Consider the following 12,480-nt stretch of genomic DNA (forward strand, 5'->3'; position numbering starts at 1 on the left):
GAGAAGCAAGAAAAGTAGAACACAGAAACACACAGATCTGGCAGAGAAAGTTCTAGCTTACTCATCTTAACTGTTGATGTTTCATTATATTGATCACAGGTGATTTTTTACACTGCATTTCTAGTAGATCTTCTCCAATAGATCTGGTTTCATTCTTTGATTGGTTGACAAAACAGCTGTACAGTTAAATGTCCCATTGGTGGCCACTGGCTCAGCACTGCGTGGTACTGGAGTTCAGCAGGTGACTTGGTGTACAGTCCAGCCTTATGAATTCACCTTGAGCTTGATCACTTCTTTGATTTTGTCCCTGAGCCACGTTTTTCACTGAGAGGCTTTCTAAAACACTTTATTTTTACTCTAGTTTTAGGATTGTTTACTGCTAATGTAGGATTGTAATGTTTCAGATCTCTAGCGCTGTAAGATATCTGTGAAGCTCATCAATAATTTGAAAAACAGTTGAAGAAATGGGGTGATGTATGGAGTGATAGCTTAAGCTTTGATTTCTTGGGAAAATGTTGCACTATGGAACCTTGTTAAAACAGGCGTCGGTGCTTTAAGAACTGCCAAACCCTTTGATCATGACAAATATTTGTTAATGAGGAATCAATGAATGGGTGTTTTAGAGAATTAGTACCAAAGGTAATGCTATTCAGCATTTTTAGAGATTATCTTGAAGTAGATACAAAATGGTCAATGATAAAATTTGCAGCTGACCCAAGATCAACATGCATGAGAATGAGGACAAAGCACTCACTGATGCTGCTTGCTTTTTAGGCTAGGTGCTGGATCTTTAGCCCAGCTGAATTCAGTCACACACCTAGGAGCAAGCCGTGCAGTTTTGTCTGCACAATGGTGACTCCAGACTAGCTCTGAAATAAGATAAGTGTCTCTTCAGCCCCAGGAAGCTGTTTGTAACAAGTTTAACACTGTGGGGATGCAGATGGCCGGCATTACTGGCAATCAGTGCTTTCTCTCCTGGCTTTGCTACCTGAGGGCAGGGAGCTGAAGGCTGCGAGGTGCCAGGAGCCCTGTGTGGGACAGAGCCATGAGAGCTCACATCCAGCCAGAGCCATCTGTCTTCTGTGCTTCTCAGTGGGATTCCTTAGATCCAAGGATTGTGTTGCTCAGATTTCTGAACTGCTCTGGGTAAATCAGAGGACGAGCACTCTGGCGTCTACTTTCTCAGGTAGGATCCAATCCCGAGTTGTTATCTCAAGTGAAGAGTTACCATGTTATTTGTGCAGCAGTACAATTTCCAAGAACTGAAAGAAATAGAAACATGTATGCTACAGGAGCAGATAAAAGGTGCCTAATGGATAGAACAGGGAGTAATTAGATGGAGAAACGGCTGGATTAATACTCTTGCAGTTGAACAGTAGTTGAATACTGTGCATAGATCTCACTGGGTTCCCTCCAGGCTTTTCAGTGGGAGACTACACCATAATGGCAAATGTTAGGATAGTGCTCTCAAAGAAGTGCAACAGGATTCCACGTTTTCACATTCTGTAACAAACTACTGATTTGTAGCAGCCAATGTATGAAATTTACTATCTTATATTCAGAGCCAAAATAAAAAGTGGATGTTACAGATGGTAATATGCAAGCTTTTGGAAAGATGATGAATGCCTCCATCCCTAGCTGCAAACAACTAACTAATTAATTATTGCATGGTGAGTGCTTGATTATGAGGCAGTGGAATTTTACAGAATTAACTTTTGTTTCTGGAATAAAAACATTCACCGTAGCTTTTAAACTATTTATTCACTGAAATTTAGCTACAGAACAAGCACAGTGCATTCTGAGAGCTGCCTTCAAAGCAGTGATTAAACACTGAAGAGGTGATACCATCTGCTTGTGGAAAACTCTGAGATTCCCTCCTAAGGTGAAGTTCTTACTGGGCCTGTGCACGCAGTGGCAAAGCCTCCAACCTCAGTGCTTTTGGTTCTGCTGCAAGCCAGGAAGTTCTGCAGCTGACCAAATGTGTAGTAGAAAAAGGGATGACTGTTCTTTGGGCAGGGGAAGTATCCAGAGAGAAAGGTCAGAGGAGTAATTCTAATTCTTACTTGCTTAGCAATATATATATGAGGAAAATAAAAGTTGAAACAGCCAAATCATTGTCCAGAGCTATAGGCCGTAAGGTTAGAGTATAAGCTGTGACAAAATCAACTGCTTTTAATGGAAACGTGGGTTGCTGGGGCGAAGAAGCAGAAGGTGTGCAGGTGGGCAGTGGGATGAAGGAGAGAGCCAGCAAAAAGAAAGGGGTTTATGGGCACTGTGCTGCCCAAAGCTGGTCAGGGAAACAGAACGTGGTGTAATTGCCTTGTAAATAACAACAATTGCATGGAGGAAACAGCAGCTCTACCACCATTCTTTTCTCCTTTATGGTAACAGTTCACGAACAGATCTCACTTATTGGATCCTTGCTGGAGCAGAAAGGATCCTACCAACAATAGCAATGACTGAAACAGAATTCAGAGAACCTGTGCTGCTAATCTGGAGATCAACCTGCTGTGTTTATTCTTGGTGAAGGATATATAGGCTGCTTTCTGAAATACTGAGTCTGCCTCCTTCTGAGAACGTTTCTTGGCTTTCCACATATCATTACAGACACTGAGGGCTTGTTTGCATTTGCTGGAACTGTATTTTATTAGTATGGTTGGTTTTCTTAACGGAAACAAATATTTTGAAGTGGTTAATTTACAAGAATAAGTATTATTCATCAGGTTCCTGAAGTCCCCAAAGTGAATAATATAGACATGGTAAAGGCCAGATCTTCTGTATTAATAATTGATGTTTGGCTTCCTCCTAGCTCAACTGTAATCTATTCATTCTGCTTTGTAAAAGTGCAATTAGGGCTGAATTATAGTAATCAATACAGCAGCAGCTTTTAGATACAGGGAACATAAATAGAGGGAACTTTTGCACAGAGGAAGTTTTTGAGGCATATTGCAAAAACTAACTTAATTGGATGGAATTTTAAATGATTGCAAATCCGATGAAATTATAATTGATATGGAATTTTTCAGAGATTCTTTTTTTAACCAAAACCAACTCCTCACAATCTGAATGAAATTATTTCCCTTCCTTTTCCTTCTGTTGTGTTTCCCAGTCAGCCCATGAACTAAGGATGTGACTGGGAAAATGCTATTTTCTTTTACTTATCCAAACATCTACAGTATTCTCGTGCAAGTTAAAGGAAGGTACATTTTCCATTAGTACTTCATTTACTCGAGATTAAAGATCCTATGGAGCCAAAGCCTGGCTCTGGTGCTAGATCTTGCCAAAACCCATCTGCTCTCACTGTTGGAGGGAAGCTGCTCTGGATAGTTGACCCCAACACTCCTCCACAGGGACGTGCTGCCATTGGAGCTGCAGCTGCAGGAGATGGGAGCAGGGTCTGGAGCTGGTTGGAGCCACTGGGAGGCTGTCAGTGTAAATGCACAACACCGAGTGATTGTTAATATTAATAACTGTCATTGTATTAATCTCCTCATGAGCACCATGATGTTTGAGGTGAAACTAAGTGCTTTCAGTCATCTGGAAAGAGTGTAATGGCTCAATAACATATTCCCTGGTGTGTCTTTTGGACTTGATGCAAGGACTATAAAAGTATAAAATGAGTTTAATTAAAGGAAGAGACTGATTTTATCGAACAAATGCACCAAGTAAATAAAGAAATGCAGGACTATTAAAATGTTGGTCCAAATTTTCAAGCACAATTTCAGTTTTATTGGAGAAATTAAAAAACAAGCCATCTGTTAATTGATGTAGTTAATTTTTGATTAATGCTGTTAGCTTTTATTTCTGTGGAGGCAGGAGGGTATTAAATAGGGGCTACCAAATGATCTAGGTACAAGAAGGGTCTGTTTAAGCTTTCTGGAGGAGATGCTTGGTAGAGCTTTGCACACTTGAATGAGGGAATTAAATAAACTGCATATTCACCTGGAAAGTGTGAGGTTGTCGCTGTGTAATGTCTGCATTGCTCTGCTTGTGCATTATATTTTAATAATGCTTCCCTCTTCCCCATAAAGCATATTGTCTTCTAATGCAACTTACGCTAACTAGTCTATTGTGAGCAGCATATGCTGTAATTATTTCCCTTTCCTATTGTGGTGCAACATACCTCAGATTCTCTGTGTGTAGAAATGCACCTTCATATAGTATTATAATGTGCATTGCTTTTTTTTCAAATTTTTTATAAGTATAATGAAATGATCTCTTTCACATCATAGAGCAGCATGACGCCCATTGATTTATCGCTGTACCTATTTACATGGGCTTATTAGAAAGATGCTCCCAGTGCATAAGCAAATCCCTGAGGTACTTCTGGAAATAGCAGAAACTGACTGGGTAGCTGTAAATATAGGCAACAGTATTTTGTAAAACTCAGATACAGCAGAAAATTCCACTTAGGCTAAAATCACAGCCCTCTCAGCCAGGCCATGTTACAGCTAACCTCTGGGGTAACTGCTTGCAGGAGATCTTTGTTTCTCTTCAGCCCTGTCCTGGTTCATGTGAAGAGGCAGAAGCTGCAAGAAATCCTACATTACAAAAGAAAGAATTAGGCAGTATAGTTGGTCATCGTTTTAAAGACTTTTCCAGAAGTGATATCTATTTAGTATTAGGAAACCATCAAGATGTTGCAGTGCATCTCCGTGCCTCCGTACCTGCCATGTCCAGAGAAGGGGGAGGCAAGCAAATCAACAAGCAAGTCATTCCTACAATAAATCTCTCCTGATTGAACTCGAGCACAGCACGGTATGCTACAGAGGAATGAATAAACTGACGATAATAACAGAAGCTGATTACATTGTGATGGGCAATAGCAGTAAATAGGCCTTATCTTGCACCATGAAATAGAAACTCATGGCCAAACAAATAAGTCTGGATTCCCAGAGAGAGCACTTTCAGCAATTTATGGGCAATGACCCTCAAAATTGTGTATTCAGAAAAAATAATTATTTTCAGAAGTGCAGCTTGGCCCTTAGAGCAGCTGAAAATAAGGTATTTGTGTTGCTCAATTGCACATGCAACCTATCATCAAATTTTCATCCCATTCAGAAAGGCTGGTGCTCACAATTGGATGCTGATCAGGACCTGTTCACACATTAGCATGTATGCTTTCCTGCTCTTGCTTTGACCACTGTTCTCCCATCTTCCTCTTCACTCAGATAAACGATGACTTTTTATTATCAAGAGAAAAGAATTTTAAAGCACTGAAAATGGTTTGGGGCCTAAATCTTTAAGGACTCATCTGAATAAGCTGCACTCCCACAGGTGTACTCCACTTGTACTCCACACTGCTTGCTTTAATTTGTGGAGGATGGAGAACAAGCTGGTTTTGCTTTTTCACAAACTCCCTAAATTTTAAGCATGTATGCACACATTTTTGCTACTGGAAAGGTAAATATTTTGACAAATCCTTGTTTCTTTGAGTACAAGTACAAATATTTGTGTAAAAACTTGTGCTGCTATCAGCTGGGAGCTCCCCCACACAGGTTATTTCAGCCTGTGTCAGTGAAGCACTCTGGCAGGTACTTCACTGTCAGCAGTGTTTAGATTATGCTGAATTGTTAGTTACTGATTGTCTGGATTTGGTGAGCTCTAGCATTCCTGGATTTCAAGAGGCTTAAAGTCTGTGCTTAGTATTAAATGTGTTTTGATTCTTTATCATAGAAGATTGCTATTCATGATGATGCTGATGATATTTGTTCCTGAAAGAGCTTTAAAACTTAACTTTTTTTCTTGAATATCCCATTAACAAGTATAAAATGACTTTGCTCCACTCTCCTTCTGTCCTTTTAACAAAGTTCACTGACCTTTCACAAATCCTTAGAGTGCTTTTATTAATGTAAGACAATTAGTCATGAAACTCGTTGCTCTTTTTAATATACCTTAAAATGCCCAGAGCAGAGCACAAAGATCATGCTTCAGTAAGTTTGTGATTTATCAAGTTAGATGTTCCCTGCACATTTTAGTGCAGTAAGCATTCTTAAAGCATAGTGGATGTCTCATAAAAAAAGCACAGAAAATGGATAGTTTGAATATATCAGCTACCAGCAGGATGGCAGACCATGGCAGAATAAAGACATCATGCATCTCAGGAGGAGGGTGAGTCTGGTTTCCCTCTTCCTTGTGCCTTGTGCATACCATAACTGGGGTGGAGCTGCAGCAATACCAGCTGGGTAAATGTAGATATATAAGGGAAGGGGAGCTCTCCTTGACCTTACACTTATTAAGAATCAATCCAACAACTGATCAACAGTAGTTTCTTTCCAAAGCTTGAAAAATTGTTCTATAAATATAAAACAGTATCACTCTTGTTTCTTAGAGAGGCTTCATTAGAGTCATTTCAGCTCCAAGACTATGAAATAATTCATTTTTCTAATTAAAAACATGCTACCAGTATCTGTAAGTCAGTTCAACTTGGGTGTTCCTTCCCCAGCTTGTAGTGCAAGCTGAAAAACAAGCCTAAATGAGAAGAACTGTTATTCACTGGTAACTGAAGAAACAAAATAATTTATTCTAGAGGAGTATGAGTCTAATTTTCTTTAAAAGACAGAAAGAAGATTGAAATAAGTTCCAAGAATATTTTACAACCCTATCAGAAGAAAACATCAAAAAGCCCTAGTTCCAACATTATGCTTGCATAAATCAGTATGAAATATTAGTCTTTCAACGTGTTTTTGTATCCTTTAAAAACAACATGAAATATTACCAAGAAATCAAGTAAAATATGCATCCAGTCATCTTGTTACAGCAATAACAATAATTTGTGATGGCTGTCAAATACCTTACAGCTCTAAAATCTCAAGTCAGATCTTTCTCTTCCTTATGAGTAAATAACTGTTCCTGGTCTGCCAGCTTATTTTGAACAAGTAATGCTCTTTGAAATCTCCCTCTTGATAAAGATGCTGCACTAATTTCTGTTCAGCACTGCATACTTAGCTTTTTAAGCACAGCATTGGCATGGGTTGTTTTTTTCACCCAGTGATAAATGTTGAAAGGCGCACTTGCATAGACAGCCATGAAACAGACACAGAGTGTGCTAAAATTCATAAGAACTGGGAACGCGGGTTCTGTTGTGTTTTGATTTGACGTTGTGCACGTAAAGGTGATTGTCTTCTGAAAACAAAACTCAAAAATCAGTTGAGCTAGTTTCCAGCCAGTTACATTTTGTGTGGTGCATGTTCAGAGCACATCTTTACGTCTGGTTAATGGGGAAAAGGAGGAGTGCATTCTGAAATCTGAAGTAGAGTGAAGCAGTGTTCAATTCTGAGTTCCATCTGTCTTGATCTCATGCGTTTTACAAATGGGAACAAAAAAAATGACAAATACAAAAGTTGATCATTATCTTTCAGGCTTTTCCATTAATATGTTCAGAACTGACTTTTCCCATGAAAAGTTCCATAATTTATTCCTATTTTAGAAAAAAAAAAAAAAAACAGGATAGAAAAAGATCATAAAAGAGGAAGTTATGTCTGATTTGCACATAGAGATACTGGTTCATTAAATACATCTAATTGTGTGTATCAGATAAGTCTATAAACTTTAATCTCCCTAACGATGTACAGAAATATACAGACTTCTAAAACACAAAGCTACATGAGAAAATTATAACTAAGTACTGCGTATTTGTCAAGAAGCAGTTAAATACCTTGGTTTGTTTATTCCAAAATTAACTTGGCACATTAATTTAACATGAAAAGAGTGATTTAATGAAATCTACAGAGAATTATTCTGCCCTTTGAATAAGTTATCTAAAATGCCATTTTATTATGCAAAGCTATGTAAAATAAATTGCATTCAAGCAGTGGTTCAGAAAGGAGCTTATCATAACCCAATGTTCATAAAAAATGGCATAAAAGATCTGGGGATCTCTGTTTTGCTTTCAAGATGGGAAAAATTAAGAAGAAATAGTCTTTCATTTGAAAATAGCTAATTTGACATGGAGATAATTATCTTGGTACTTTGAAATGCGATTAATTCTAATTATAGCCAGAAAAAAACCTATGGGGAACAATGAAAACAAAATCTAAATGTGGAAGCGTGAGTGTGGACTGTCAAGTGCATGATTCACGTGACATAGCAGGTCTGATTTTCTCCTTTTGTAAAACAAATAAGCAATCACGTCCACAAACTAGAATTTTCTATTTGGACCCATATTTATCCCCCAGTATGAGAGCCAGATGAGCATTGCTTGGGGTAAATGACTCATTTTTCTAATGCGTGTATGCTTGTGCATGAACAGCCACACGCAAATACACACAAATTGTAACTGGCACCCAACTTAACGTAAATCTAGGATATTCCTGGTGTGACTGTGGAAAATCACACTGTCCTTCTAGCAAGGTCAGTGTGTTGGTTCCAGTATAGGGGTGCAGAAAGGTGACCCCAACACTGGGTCCTACAGTGGGAAATATTGTTACTTGAAGGACCATTTTTCTTTTACCAAGTAAAAAAAACCCTTCCAATTTCATTTGATAATATGTTTGAAATATGATGAATGATAGATTCCTACTATTATTCTAAACGAATGGGAGTCTTAGTCAGTGTTTGGCTGCCTTTTACCTAAACTTAATAAACTGTTACTTTCACTACTTCCTGACAGTGATAACCATGTGCAATTTCTGTATTCTGTATTGCTATATTAAGTGTTTCCCAGCATTTGTCAAAAATCATAGATTTAAATCGGGCATCATTCTCCTCTGATCCAGTGACAGACAGATGCAAAAGTACACGTAAAGAAGAGAAAACAAGGAGGATTATTTGGTGCATTGTGTGCCAAAGGCAGTTTGGGAACTGTTCAGGAAAGGGAGCTCTAGAAATCTGGCTCTCATTGCCCACTTGTGCACAGCTCACATGCATGTGGCATTTCAATCTTGATTATGGAAAATGGTAAACAGGATGATGGTTTTATAGTAACATATGTTGTATGAAGTCCTGTACCTCTTTCCCAAAGGATCTGGTGATTCTAACTGTTCCTCATGGGTGCTGGACACTAAATGGATTGTTAGTCTTTTGTGGCTTTTGAACGGGCAGTGGTGTGCTTTCTATTACATTTTAGCCCATTGTCTCAAAATTGCATGCTGAGGTTGGTTTTCCTGGATAATTGCACTCTTTTTTCTTTTTTTTTTTACAAAACTGATTAATTTACATACAGAATTTGTTGACTGATATGTGCACATACTAACACAGAACATGGCTTCTAGGCTTTGGCCTGCCTGACCAGAAGTGTTTTAGTTCTGTGCTCCAGCCTGCTGGGGCCAGGAAGGCTGAGCCATTGTGCTGGGATCAAAACTCTACCTTCAAGTTTGCATTCAAGGCTCCCAGCTTTGTGACAATGGATGCCTTAATATGCCTTAATGCAGAGGAACAAATAGGAAGGATGATGCCACGGGCACAGGAAGAGAGCTGTTACAGGGGTGTGCAATTAGACTGAATGAGGGAAAAGATAAAGTACCCAGGGACCAAATTAGACTCATTACCAGAGTCCACTTAGTTGCACAAAGGCAGATGAAAAATGGGGTGCTAAATTACTGAGTTGCCACATGGAAGTTGGAGCATTAAACCCAAATCTTTGGTCATTCCCATTAATTGTTGAGGAAATCAGTAATTCCACAGCAGTTTTGCAATGGATAGAAAAAAAGAAGAAAAAAACCCTACAACCTGAATGCTTGGAGTAGTGTTTATTTAATAAAGCTATTTCTGTTATTTTGTGTAGGGGAAATGATACTGGGTATAGATAAATAACAGGATTTCCTAGACCACCTGTGCAGGACTGGGATGCTTTACAAGGTGCTAAGAAAAGTACTAAAGAGAATCCTACTGTTTTTCTATTCTACTGAACTGATATTGTTGTATCTCAAATGTCATTTTAACAGCAGTTTATTTATTCTCTGTACAGTACAGCTATGATAACTGTGAATGGACTAATTAGGTAGAGGCCGTTATGTGATTGTACATTCCTCTTTAATTTCATATGACTGCACTAAGCTGAGAGATCTCTATCAAAACTGCTAGTTTATCAGACTCAGCTTGCCTTTTGCATGTTCCCAATTGTCTTTAAAAAAAAAAAATTATTAATACAAGCAGCATCCTTCCTAATTTATTTTTAGATTTAAGTAGAAAAGATCTGTTACCGTAGAAGTTGATATTACAGTAACTCAGAATGAAATGCACACTGTGAAAGGTGCAAAGCAAAAGATTGGTACTTGAATAGCAGGGAAGATCTGAATATTTGGATAGGTGAGAAGCTATCCAAACGACACCGGCAGCTTTTCTGGTATTGAAGCATTAGCAAGAAGCTGGAGAACCACAGAAGGCAGCCTGGTATCCTCACTCCCCTAGGCTGCCCTACTTGGGGCTGAACCCAATTGCCTTGAGTGTTACGTTTACACAGCAACAGTGTTTCAGCTTTTTGTTATATCCTAGTGTCACTTGTACCTTCTGACATGTCCCAGGGTGATGACTTTTTGAAGTTTCTCATGGGAGCCCCACTGAGGTTCAGTGAAGGCTGTGAATTGCCCCTCACTCTGCTGCTGGGAAGCTGCACACTGAAAACTCTCCAGGGCAGGGAAGTGTCTCTTTATTTTAATTGCTATTTAAAGTTCCTAGCACAAGCTGATACATAGTAATTATGTTCACTCACTTTACTGTTTTGTATTTAATATGACATGAAAAAATTTATCGCACCAATTATCCACTTTTCAGGGCAGCAGGGATCTTTGTCTGTCTCCCTCATTAGCTTCCATTGCATGCTACTTTGCAGCATTCTGTGTCCTGGCACACCTTCTTCCAGCACAGCCCCATAGCATCTCTCTTTGCCTCTGAGGCCGTGAGGCATCTGTGGCCTTGCATTGCCCTGAAAGACTATCTTCATAACTACTTTTGTTTTCATCTTCTTGTCTTCCATAATTTTCCTGTTTTCTTCCTTTTGAAAAATGTTCTTTATGAGATCAAATCCGGTTGAGGATTTGTAAAAAGCAAGAAGATGACCCCAGAACTCGGTTTGAGGACAGAGAGAGCAAAGTGCTGTGCTGTTACGGTGCATATAAAGTATGCTGCACCTATAGAAAAGCAGCAACCCTCTAATTACATCTATGCAATTCATATTCTGTGTATAAAGTAAGGAGGTGGACGCTGTGCTTCTAACTGTGGTGGTTTAACCCGGCAGGTGGCTGAGCACCACACAGTCATTGATTCACCTCCTCCCTTCCCAGTGGGATGGGGAAGAGAATTGGGGAAAAAAAAAAAAGGTAGAACTTGTGGATTGAGATAAAAGTACTTATTAAGACAGAGAAAATAAAAAGGCTAATAATTACAAATATATATATACATATATATGTATATATATATGTACACATTAACAAGTGATGGACAAGCAATTGGTCAGTGCCCAGCCAGCTTATCAAGCAGTGGAAGAGATTGAGATGAACTTCCACAGAATGCCTGCTGCATGATGCCGTAGGGTATGGAATATCCCTTTGTCTGGTTGAAGTCAGCTGTCAAATTCTGTTCCCTCCCAGCTCCTGGCCCTTTGCTGAGAACGGCCTTGGCTCTGTACAACACTGCTCAGCAGCAGATATACACATCCGTGTGTTATCAACATTGTTTTTCTCCTGGAACCAAAGCATAGCGTCGTACCAGACACTATGAAGAAAACAGTTCTGTCCCAGCTGAAGATGCTAGCCTACTTTGTTATTCTCTTCAGTAGTTCTAATATTTGCAGAAATACTCAATTAGAGATAAATCTTTTCTAATTCCTTTGTATTTCATTGTAATAGTGTTAATCATGATGAATTCTTTCTGTATTCAAGAAAATCAATTGTCAATTAGCTTTTATGGGGAATTATACACTGTGGTTAGTCATCATTTGAGCTTTATGGCTTTATTTGACTACTAACTTATTAAAACATACAGTAATTTGCTTTTGTTATAATCTATCTAAAAGCCAACACAAATTCCAAAAATAATATGAGCTTTGGAATTATAATTAGAGCGTGTTTTAGTAGGAATTATTTTATAATGCAGTGTTGCTGTTCAGGATTAAGTGTTTTACGTGAAGAAAATTTAATTAATATATTACTTACAGCAACCAGATAGTTTACCTGTTTTGTTTTTGTAATTACTTGAAGAATAATGACAGTATTTACAAGATTTAAAGAAGGAGATAATCACTGTAAGGTAAATAGGCTTAGTTAAATAATGAATGGTGTAAAAAAATGTTTTCAAAACACTGGACCAGGCCCTGCAATGACCAGATGGAGTTCTGACTTAATCTGGAGGTTGGAGCTGTCTTGTATGATTGGTCCAAAGTTTGTTTAATCATTTTCACAAGAAAATTATGTAATATATGGACCTAACTCAGCTAATTCTGAAATGAAGTGGTGCAACAGGAGGTGATGCTTACAACAAATGTTATTAAGTAAATGAATGCATTATTGTATACCTACTTTGATTAAGGCCTACATGTTGGCT

The sequence above is a fragment of the Centrocercus urophasianus genome, unplaced genomic scaffold (assembly GCF_019232065.1).
Source record: "Centrocercus urophasianus isolate 14NV4802_14NV808 unplaced genomic scaffold, USGS_Curo_1.0 seq_2, whole genome shotgun sequence".
Classification (NCBI taxonomy): Eukaryota; Metazoa; Chordata; class Aves; order Galliformes; family Phasianidae; genus Centrocercus; species Centrocercus urophasianus.